The sequence below is a fragment of the Lygodium microphyllum genome, chromosome 21 (assembly GCF_053477565.2).
Source record: "Lygodium microphyllum isolate KBCC chromosome 21, Lygodium_microphyllum_v1.1.10, whole genome shotgun sequence".
Lineage (NCBI taxonomy): Eukaryota > Viridiplantae > Streptophyta > Polypodiopsida > Schizaeales > Lygodiaceae > Lygodium > Lygodium microphyllum.
Genome location: NC_141155.1, coordinates 1281419 through 1292272, shown reverse-complemented (window position 1 = coordinate 1292272; position 10854 = coordinate 1281419). Strand labels below are relative to the sequence as shown.

The 10854-nt window shown below is 42.7% G+C and overlaps 1 long non-coding RNA gene across 1 annotated transcript; it reads right to left on the bottom strand.

Moving 5' to 3' along the window:
* Positions 1-9184: 9184 nt before the first annotated feature.
* LOC148017693 (uncharacterized) lies at positions 9185-10143 on the bottom strand. Its single transcript, XR_015687723.1, has 2 exons — positions 9650-10143; positions 9185-9342 (listed from the first exon to the last, which is right to left on the bottom strand). It is a non-coding gene; the product is annotated as an uncharacterized LOC148017693 (long non-coding RNA).
* Positions 10144-10854: the final 711 nt, after the last annotated feature.

Genomic DNA, 10854 nt, shown 5'->3' with positions numbered 1-10854 from the left:
TTCCTATTTCTCGTCTCTCTCTTTATTGCTCTTGCTCTCCCGCCATAGCTCTCGAGTCCAAGCTTCGATCATTCTCTCCCTTTCAAATTCAACATCTCAAGTCCTCTCCTTATTATCCGCAAGCAAATGGATTGGTGGAATCTTTGAATAAACAGGTTGTGTCAATGCTGACCAAACTTGTTAATCTTCACCATAGTGATTGGGACGAGACACTTTTTTCGTCACTTTGGGCGTACCGCACAACTTTTAAAGTGGCTACGGGTTTGACACCTTTCAAGATGGCTTTTTGGAATGGAAGCTATTACTCTGGTGTGTTGCCAAGTTATAGGATTGCGGTGGCGGAGAGGCTTCTATCGAAGGATTCTGTGGTATACCGATTGGATGTGCTAGCTCAACTAGAGGAGTCCCATTGGCATTCTTTCTATTTAATGCAAGTACTACAGAGACACAGAAAGCATTGGGTCGATAGTCATTCTCGACGCCACAAATTTTAGTGTGGGGATTTGGTTTTGGTATTTCATTCGAAGCATGGCAAGATTAAAGGAAAATTGAAGCTGCGGTGGTCAGGTCCATTTTGGGTTTTTGCGGAGGCTGGCCCAACGTCTTTTACATTGATAGATTTGCAGGGTGCGGTGCTCTCTAGTCTCGTAAATGTTGCGGCATTATAAGACCAATGATTTTTTGACGTGTCCTTTTTCGCTTCGTTTGCGACGATACCCTTTTTAATGTGTTATTTGTGGCAACTGCCTTCCACAAAGGCTCTCATACCTACTCATTGCATACGATCCCGTGAATATCAGCATGATCCCCAGCTCGAGGCATTTCTACCTTTGCTTATGTGGGAGCTATTTTGTTGGGTTTTATTCTATCTCTCCTTACTGCCTTGGCGATCTTACGTGTGCTTTTGTGCCTTCCTTGCTTTGTTGATTTGTGGTCTCGTCGCCATGACTGCTAGCCCACTGTAATTCGTGTTTCTTACTCCCTTGGCCTTTCCTGAGCATCCTGAGGTGGCAACTTGGCTCTCTATGATGCAGTTGCAAGGTTTTACTGCCATCTCTTGGGGCGATGTTATCGTCCATCCGCGTGCACAGTCTATTCTAGCGAATCTTATGTGGGGAGATACTGTCTTTGTGGGCAATCAGCAGATTAAGCTCACTAAATAGTTGATATTTGATCGTTTATTGTTGTCGATTGACAGGTTGCATGTGCCAAATATCCAAGTACACCTGCGGAGATGGAGCAGGAGTTTGGCCCTCGAGTTGGCAGTGAATATAACTGTTGTCAAACTGTAGAAATGTTTCTCTTCGAGAATGCTATCGATGGTTTATTGATGCACTTTGGCTGCAGGCGAAGACCTATACTTTGTTAGTTTGGGTGTGTGCCATGTTGCGGTTGGCGCAGTCGGAGCCTATAGCTTGGGCCCGTGTATTTCACAATCGCCTTCATGCTGAAGCTAAGACGGTCTTGGCGTAGTTGGCAAAAAATGTAGCGATAACCACCAAAGTCAGCCAAAATTTACAAGTTTTGTTTTCGGATGGGTCGGTTGGGATGTCGCGCCCCTCATCTATAGTTTCTGAGGGTTTGTGCGCGACTGCATCAGCTTCTTCTTCTCGGCCTATTCCTCGCAATCCTCACAAGCGCACATCCATGGGGGAGTTGCAGTCAAGTGTGCCCTCTCTAGGTGCGGTTTCCTCCCTTGTTGTTGCAGTTACTTCTGTTTTCTTGACGTCTTTAGGTTTGGCGACCTTGACGGTCTCTGTAGTTGCTACTATGACTGTTGCTGCTACGGGTGGTTTATTGCCCTTGGAACAATGGAGCTTCAATATGCTACAAAGGCTACCTGATGTGGTAGTGCAACCTCAGCAATCTGTTGCGGTTCTCGATGTCAGTGCGGTGTCTATACCGGCACTGAGGTTTTGATTGCTCTTCCTAGTGTGCTTACTAAATCTACTCTGGTGATCACCGTTGTTTTTCCTTGGTCTTCTCCGGATTACACGGTGCAGCCGGAGCATGTTGACTGTTGTGCTTGGTTTTTACAAATGGTCAGTGAGTTCTTGCGCCAAAGACCGCAATCAAGTGCATATGCTGAGAGGATTCAGGCGTTCGAGGCAGAGGCATATCAATTTCGGGCACAAGTGCAGGGATTGGAGGAACGGGCTTGGAGGGCGCAGACCTAGTTTGCTGTAGTACAAGACCAGTACGAGGAGTACGTTTACTCCAGTATTGATGAATTGCTTCGCCGTGGCACCTCTGATACCCTTGCGGCATATTTACTTCATACGGAAGATGTCTTGGTCAACATGGAGGACTTAGAGGGCTTAGTATTAGCCTTGAAGATGGAGGTTGCACCAACACTGGCGGGAGCAGTTAGCTGGGTGGCGGGAGGCTGTTTGGACAGGGTTCTCTGTAGTACACCAGGAAGATATGGGCCCACTAGATAATGAGCTTCCATTAGGCTCTGCGGCTGGTAAGGCTGTGGTTGAGTCGGCGGGGCCGTCATCAATTTTGCATGAAGATATGTTTGTTGCGGAATTGGCCCACATTTTGTGGGAGTGTGATACTCTTCGGGATCAGCGTCGGCAACTGCGGATGACGGTGTAGCAGATGAAGATATGTCTATTGCAGAGATGGCCCGCATTTTGCGGGAGTGTGATACTCTTCGGGACCAACGTCGGCGACTGCGGATGACAGTGCAACGGTAGAAGGAAATGATTCGCAGAGAGTATGCTTTTGGCTGGCGCTGTGTTGTCACAATTTTGCCTTGACTTTACCTCCATGCCCACCTTGATGGAATGATGCTGATTCTTTCTAGCAACGTTTTTATACCTCCCAGTCTCTCTTTGCCCCATTGAAACGCAACGTTTTTATACCTCCCAGTCTCTCTTTGCCCCATTGAAACCTCTCCAGACAAGTTACACTATTTTGGTGGAGCCTAATGAGCAGCAGCGTGCTGCGGGTGTTCCAGGATTTTGTGGAGCAGATCGGCATGGCCGAAGGATCTTGAGTTGTGCACAGAACAAAGGAGTCAGACCGGTCTTGCGGCGGCGGACTAGGTGCCAATTCCTGCGGCAACGATGGCTTTGTAGGCCTCGCCTACTACTTTAACTCCAGTCTCCGAGTCTGTTCCTGTGTCTTCTACTTCTACTGCTTCACAACCACTGTAGTGGTTGCCTTTTGCTATTGCTGAGTTTGGGTGTACCTATTGTGGGTTCGCACAGTCCACCGTGCATGCCAAGTGTTACGGCATTTGCCGCAACTTCGCAGACCGCATGTGCGGTGTGATCAGTGTGTCCTTGGGGATCCAAGCAGTTGTCCCAGGAGTGTACCCGTTTGTATCCCATATCTGTTGGCATTCCCGATGTCTATTGGCATCCCTTGTGAGGGAGATATATATTGTGTGGTTGCACTCTTGTGGGAGCGCACTATGGTGCGGAGCTTTGTATCTATCTTCTGATATATACGATGATGATGATGTTGTTGCTATGTTATTCTATTTGATGGTCTTTCGTCTTATGTGTGTGATGGTAGTCTCTTGTGCAGTGCTATGGCGCGATATATTTTGAGGGTATCCATTCCCGTATCTGCCGGTTTCTGTGCGGATACAATGTCTAATTGCTTGTTGTCATTATCAGACAACGTACCACTAAAGTGTATATACCTTTCATATCCACTCATAGGTTTGATGATGTAGTGTTACTTTGCTATGGTAAATACCACCAAAATGAGTCACTACATCATCACCGACACACTAACCCTGAGTGATTACATAGGACTCTAGCCTCATAGACTAGAGCATATCTATTGATCAAAACACCAAATGAAATGCATAGATCTTTACTTGATACCATCATATGGCATAAAGCATGTATAGAAGTTGTTGCAGTGCATAACCATTTAAAAAAATGCCAAGGCTCATAATAGCCATATAGATAATGGTGTTGATGATATATCTTCATCAACAAGAGGAAGACTCCTTCGCTCATAGCATTAAAAAAACGGTGTATCTCCCCCAAGATAAGAGGAGAGAGTCTTATGCTCGTAGCATAGACATAAAGATATGCTTATTGACAAATCATAAACATAAACTTTGCCATAGATGTATAAATACATATAACAAATCAGCATCAATATGTCCATATCTATGACGTATAATCATCATAAAGCAAGTGCCATAACTGAGGTCCATATATGAGAAGAACAAACACTCAATAAAAATGATGCCTAATCTGGATGGATCATATTCATATGCCAAGAAGCCATTAAAAAATCTTCTTGAGATATAAACACCATCATTATAGAAGACATGGCAAGAAAAATCGATGTATGATCTACTCATAGAGACCTGCAACAGAAGAAAAACATAGACAATTCTCAAAATAGAAGTATAAACTCTTGTACCTCATCCGTCAAAGACTACAATATGTTGTACACATTACTATAAATAACCATGCCATGCATGATTACATAATGGACAGAAGCAACCTCGTAGGTCCCTAATCTTGGCAAAAATTGGCTTTTCCATCAAACACATTGCCACTTGAGAGCGAAGTAAATCACTGATTTGCTATCCGAGATCCATGAATCCGCTCCAAAATATTTGAATCAAAATGCATCGCTCAACAATGACCAAGAAATTGTCATCAAATTGCTCCTTTGAATACGTGATTCAAAGCCATGAAGATTTCACATCAAACAACTTGCTTAAACATGATCGTGCCATGCATCACATGCCTTGCATGTCATGCGAAATCACTTTGCATGCTTGCAAAGTATATCAAAAGCTACACATGAACGACATGCATTTTTGTATATCATGCATTGCATGCCATGCATGCTTGTATATCATGACTTGCATGCCAACCGTTGATGTGTGCATGCTGTGCATGCGATTGTCTAAGTTTGCACATACATGCCTTGCATGCATATGCATACCTTGCATGCACATGCATGAAGCTATGCATGAGAGATCATGAAGGGAACATGCCACGGCTTCTCATCTTAGAACTTAAAATCCGCAATGTCATACATCGTCACCATCGAAGTAGCGTGACGTCACTGCCTCACTTCCATGAAGTCCTTGGCAAAACTGGGGATCCCTGATAAGAGAGGAAGAGAGAAAGGAAGCCTTCTCTCTGAGCACCTCCAAGACTCATATTTGCTTCATATCGTAAGCTCTTCCTTCTTCCCGTGGTTGTGCAGAAAAACACAGATATATCCCAAACGGTGTAGAATTAGTTGATGTGCGTGAGATGCAAAAAGATGTAGAACATTGTTTTTGGTGTAGCAGATATGTTTTAGCACGGGCACGACCCTCAGGATGTCTTAGAGTCGCCCAAGGAAAGTAAAAGAGTAAAAAGCGTACCATTAAGTGTGAAAACGCTCCCGAATCCTTGTAAGAGAGCGCCAGGCTCACTCTTGTGCAAATTGTATGCATTAGTTGGGAATAGAATAGACTAGAACGGTGGGAAATGAGAAATGGGCCTAGGCTAATGGCCGGCCATGTAAAAAAGGGGATGACCGCCCATGAAAAGTAGGGCATGTATATAAAGTTGAAAAGTGAATGAGAAGCTCATTCTTGTGTGTGGCCAAAGCTTCTTCTTCTTCTTCTCTTGTTTCTTGCCTTCTTGCTTGTGCTTGAGAGAGGGATTGAGAGAGTGTGAGGGAGGGAGGGAGTGATTGTGTGAGAGTGAGGGATCGTGGAGAAGAAGCTCTCCATCTTCTCTCTTTATCTTCCCCTCCTCTCTTCTCTTCTCTTCTCTTCTCTCGCACGTGGCTATGGAGGATGAAGCTCATGGGAGAGGGATTGAGCTTGCTTGAGCTTGCCTCAAGGATCGTGGAGCTACCAGTGTGCAAGAAAGAGGAGGGTACTCGATTGAGCACCAAGGTAAGCTCACTATACCCGTACGGTAGGCATTGCGCGTCGGCTATGTGAGAGGTAGCCATGGCCGCTCGATTCGAAACACTTGAGCAATAAGTGGTCCGTAGGTCTCGGGGTAGAGCTTGAAGCTCCCCACCAATCAATGTATAAAAGAGTCATCAATTGTATAAACAATGATGTAATGGGGTCAGATGAGGCTTCCAAGTTGTAAGTCATGATGACTCAGTGATTATGAGTGAGTGGGAGTACTTAAGTGAACTCCTGGCTCATTCGTAAGGACCAGCAGTGAAGAGACTAAGTAAAGAGCTAAGAGAGCTTTTCGAGGAAATTTTCTCGAGCTTGTTGCGTGCGTTCTCATTATTCTTTTATAGTGATGCTTTATATGTATGTTCTAATACTCATTAGCTACTGTTTGATCGTGTTCGTGCATATTTTTGTGGTGTGTGCACGTGCCTGTGAGCGTAGACCCACCTAGAGGGTCAAGTAGTCATATCAGGCTCTAGAGAAGTTCGTTTGCAGATTCGAGACCACCACTGGAGTCTACTTGACTAGGAGATTAGGGGTGTAGTGAGAGTCGTCACTTTTTGTGACCTACACAAACACATACGCGTATGTGTTCCGAGACTATTTGATTGACCTAAAGAAGTGTTGTCTAGGATTTGACCATATGGTTGTGTTCCCTAGAGTCTAATGATCATCTGATTCAAGTTTGGATCGATTCCAAGTCCGTTTGCTTGCTAGATCTGAGTTTTAGTATTTGGCATAGCAGATACGTTTTAGGATGATTCGACGAGACTTGAGTGATTCTTGGCATAGAGAGCTAGCCTAGACCCCTGTGTGAGTTAGTAGGATAGTTGAGTGTGAGTTAGTAGGATAGTTGAGGTAGAGTTTTGTTACCCCTAGAGATCACAATAGTTAGTTGTAGTTAGATTGCCTAGTAGAGTACACACAGTAGGAGATTAGTGATAGTGCACCGTTTGGTACGACTCGTCTGACAAGCCAAGTTATCCTCCGTATGTTTCTATTCCATGGTCCCCTCTGGTATTGACTCGTAGTCCAGTTGTCTTTTGAGGCCACTACACTATGATGAGGTGATGGTGTCCACTCTTCTTGGCTAGTGACAGCAACACATGATAGGTTGAGTATGGATAGCCTTAAACAATATATGTATATATGTATGTATATATATGTATATGTACATGTACATATACATATACATATGTATATACATACATACATACATACATACATACATACATACATACATACATACATACGTACGTACGCACGCACATACATAAATACACACACACACACACACACATACACACACACATACACACACAAATACATAATGTATGTATGTGTATATGCGTATATATACGTACGCACATACATACACACACATAGAGAAGAACAATAGTGCATAACCTCCCCAGAAATGCTTGGACATGATCTCTCCCTTCCTCACATCCAGAGCTGACAAGGATGCTACCTGTCTCACTTGTCATTGATAGCATGCTCTAGGCCACACACACTCTTTCCATTCTCTCTTTATGATTAGTTGAACTGGAATGCTCATTCTTCTTATGTGTGGAAAAAAGTATAGTTTTTTTTTCTTGTTGTTATAAGTATGGAGCCTAGAAAGCCTTACCTTCCTTTTTTTTTTTCTTGTTGTTATAAGTATGGAGCCTAGAAAACCTTACCTTCCTTTTTTTCTGCAATAGCCTGTTTGATTGCTTTTTCTTGAATTTGATCCACATCTTGCCTTTAGACTTAGTGGAAGTAGGTTTATAACTTTGCCGTAAATGTATTGGATACAACAAGTTCCCCTTTATGCATAGGTTGAAGTGAAAAACACTTCTTATACATGGGACAAAGTAAGGGCTTTTTTAATAGCTTGTACTATTGCTTTTTCTTGAATTTGATCCATGTATGGAAGGGCTTGCATGTACGCTCCATGGCTATGTGATGTTGGCTTTGCTCTTGTGTGAAAGAACTTGCATGTTGTCCATATAACTCTACAATGTTGGATTTGTTTCATGTATGGATTAGCCTAGTCTAATAGTTTGTAGCTAAGTGATGGTGGTAGCCCTGTTGCATGTACGTACATACACACACACACATAGAGAAGAACAAAAGTGCATAACCACCCCAAAAATTCTTGGCCATGATCTTTCCCTTCCTCACATCCAAAGCTGACAAGGATGCTGCCTGTCATGTATGGATTAGCCTAGTCTAATAGTTTGTAGCTAAGTGATGGTGGCAACCCTGTTGCATGAAGAACCTTATATCTTAGCAAATGATATGCTGCCCATTCAACTCTACAATGTCGGATTTGCTTCATGTATGGATTAGCCTAGTCTAATAGTGTGTAGCTATAAGTGATGGTGGTACCCTTGTTGCGCATGAAGAACCTTGCATCTTACCAAATGATGTACCTCTTATACTCATGTTGGTTACGTTACATGTTGATACACAATGCTTTGGTCAATCACATTCATAATTAGTTATGTTGCTTTGATTCCTTGTTATCACAATATGGTTGGTATTATGTTCACATCGTAAAGGAATGCTTGATTTGTGCATAGGGAAAACGATAATTAATTGGACCCTACAGTTTAATCACAAAATATAGCACTGAACTTAAAGCTTGGATATATTTCAACTTTGGAGTACTTGTCCACATGGTAAGGTAAAGCTTAATGCATGAAAAGAAATTAATTATCCTTACATTTGAAATTCACCTCAAGGAATTTTGATATTCAATGGAAGAATAAAACTCTTTGCTAAAATTTTAAGAAATGAACTAAAAACAATGACTATTGAACTGCATAAAACCCTCCTCCTCGAAGTTGATTTTTAAAGTTGTGAATGCTAAAAGAATCAAGAGGAGTCCTATGCTTTGGGGGAGGGGTAGACTCTCTCTCGTGTTAACTTAAAAGGGGCAAGGAAAGGCTAGAAAATGAGGTCAGAGTTGACCCTATCTTTCTCAAAGGCCGAGAGAATTTGCAACCCTCAAAACAACATGGAGGGAAACATTGAGAGGGAGGAGGAGATCATTTATTCAATCTTATGAACAAACAACTATTCAAAGCTTTTCAAGGAACGTAGATTTGGTTGCCACTGTTGAAGTGACTATGCAGACTATGGTGGTTGAACCCACCACCTTGGTGATGCAAGCCCAACCCTCTTCCAACTAAGCTAGCCCCCTTGGGCAACAAGTAGCCATTGCTAAACAAGAAATGAGAGAGAGAGAGAGAGAGAGAGAGAGAGAGAGAGAGAGAGAAGTACATTACTAACTGCTTGACAAAAGGATTTATTTTATTGGGAAAGCGATAAGGGGGGAGGCATGTGCTAATGCCACATGGTACATAGATTTAGGAAAGGAAAGGGGAAGGTGATGTGGGGGGAGGCATGGCCTGGCTACTCATCCACAAGTAGTTCCCACCATGCTACAATACCTGACAACCACATAACTTGATGAGATTCCTTGCCTAAAGTCACCATAAAATGGGATAGCTCTTGGTCATATAGATGAATGCTCTAAATCTTTTAGACAACCCAAAAAAAACTTTTAAAAAATTTTGCTGACCATGGTAACATCTAAAAGAAAGTAACATCATTTTCGCATGGTCCTCCGATTTACTCTTCAGAATATTCCAAAAACACAAACAGAAAATCAAATAAAACGTCTAATGCTAAAATTCTTAAGAGGCTTTCCGTGCTTCTCTTCGCACACTTTGCCTTTCTCCTTGCCCTATGAATTACCTAACAACCGACGGGGCAGCGGCAGTCGGACCTAGAACCCAGAGAGTTGCAGCATTGGGCGAAGTTGCTGAGCCTCTCGCTGATCTGGTTGGCGGGGCAGTCGTTGCCGGAAACGGCTCCTCCGACGTTCTGGCAGCAGGCAGCGGTGGCCTGGAAGTTGCCACCGCACTTGCAGGCCTCTGCGGCAGATAGCAGAGCGACGATGGTGAGGATAGCTAAGTAGAACTTCATGATGGCTACTGAGGCTATTAGGTGTCTAAAAGAAGGGTGATGGTGAAGAGCGACGATGCCTGTGTGTGTTCTTATAAAGGAAGATGGGAGACGTGTCGAATGGTGTCTTGTTGAGAGTAGAAGAAAGATAATGGTGTCTTTTTTCTTTTTTCTTTTATAAAGAAAGATAATGGTGTGCTATCCTTGCAAGTTTTTTCTAAATGCGGTCATGTTATCCTTGCAAGTTGCCGTGATCCATTTGCCTTGTCCTAAGTACTCCTGCTGCGTGCAGACTCCACCTGAAGAAAGACTGCTGGTGTCTTGTCCTTTTTCTTAGTAGTAAAAGCCCGCGCCTGCGTGTCGTATGCTTGCAACTTGCCGCGATCCATTTGCCTTGTCCTAAGGATCCTTCACCTGACTATTGTCCGTATCCTTTATCCCTCTTATAAGTATATTCATGTAAACTTTTATGATCATTTTGTGTTTTTAAACCATTTATATTGGACTCGTGTGATATAAATAGTCTCTACAACTTCATGAGTCTATTATTTAGTTCCATTTATAACCTACACACAATGTTTTGGTAGATATGATTTTCATAGTCATCATTTTCTATGGTCAAATATTTAGCCTTTTCCTTATTGTTCTCGTCATGGCTGGGTTGAAAAACTAGTCAAGTTTGATCAAATGATCTGTTGGAATTTCGTCTTTCTTGGGTGAAAGTTTATGAGAAACTTTAATGGATCCACCATTTTTGTCGAAACTTACTCAAAGATTATGCAAGTTGTGCTTTCTCAAGCATGTGAGGGAAATATTGATCTACCTCGTGTTTTACTAAACTATTGGGCTCAATTTTGATTGGAAATTATTCCACATAAGCTAATATTCTCCATTGGAAAGTTAATCCTTGGGTGCCCATTGTTATTCTTTGAGGGTTGCTTCTTCTAATCTTCTTTAAAAAGCTATAATGGTCTCCTCTAAGTCATTCTTGCATT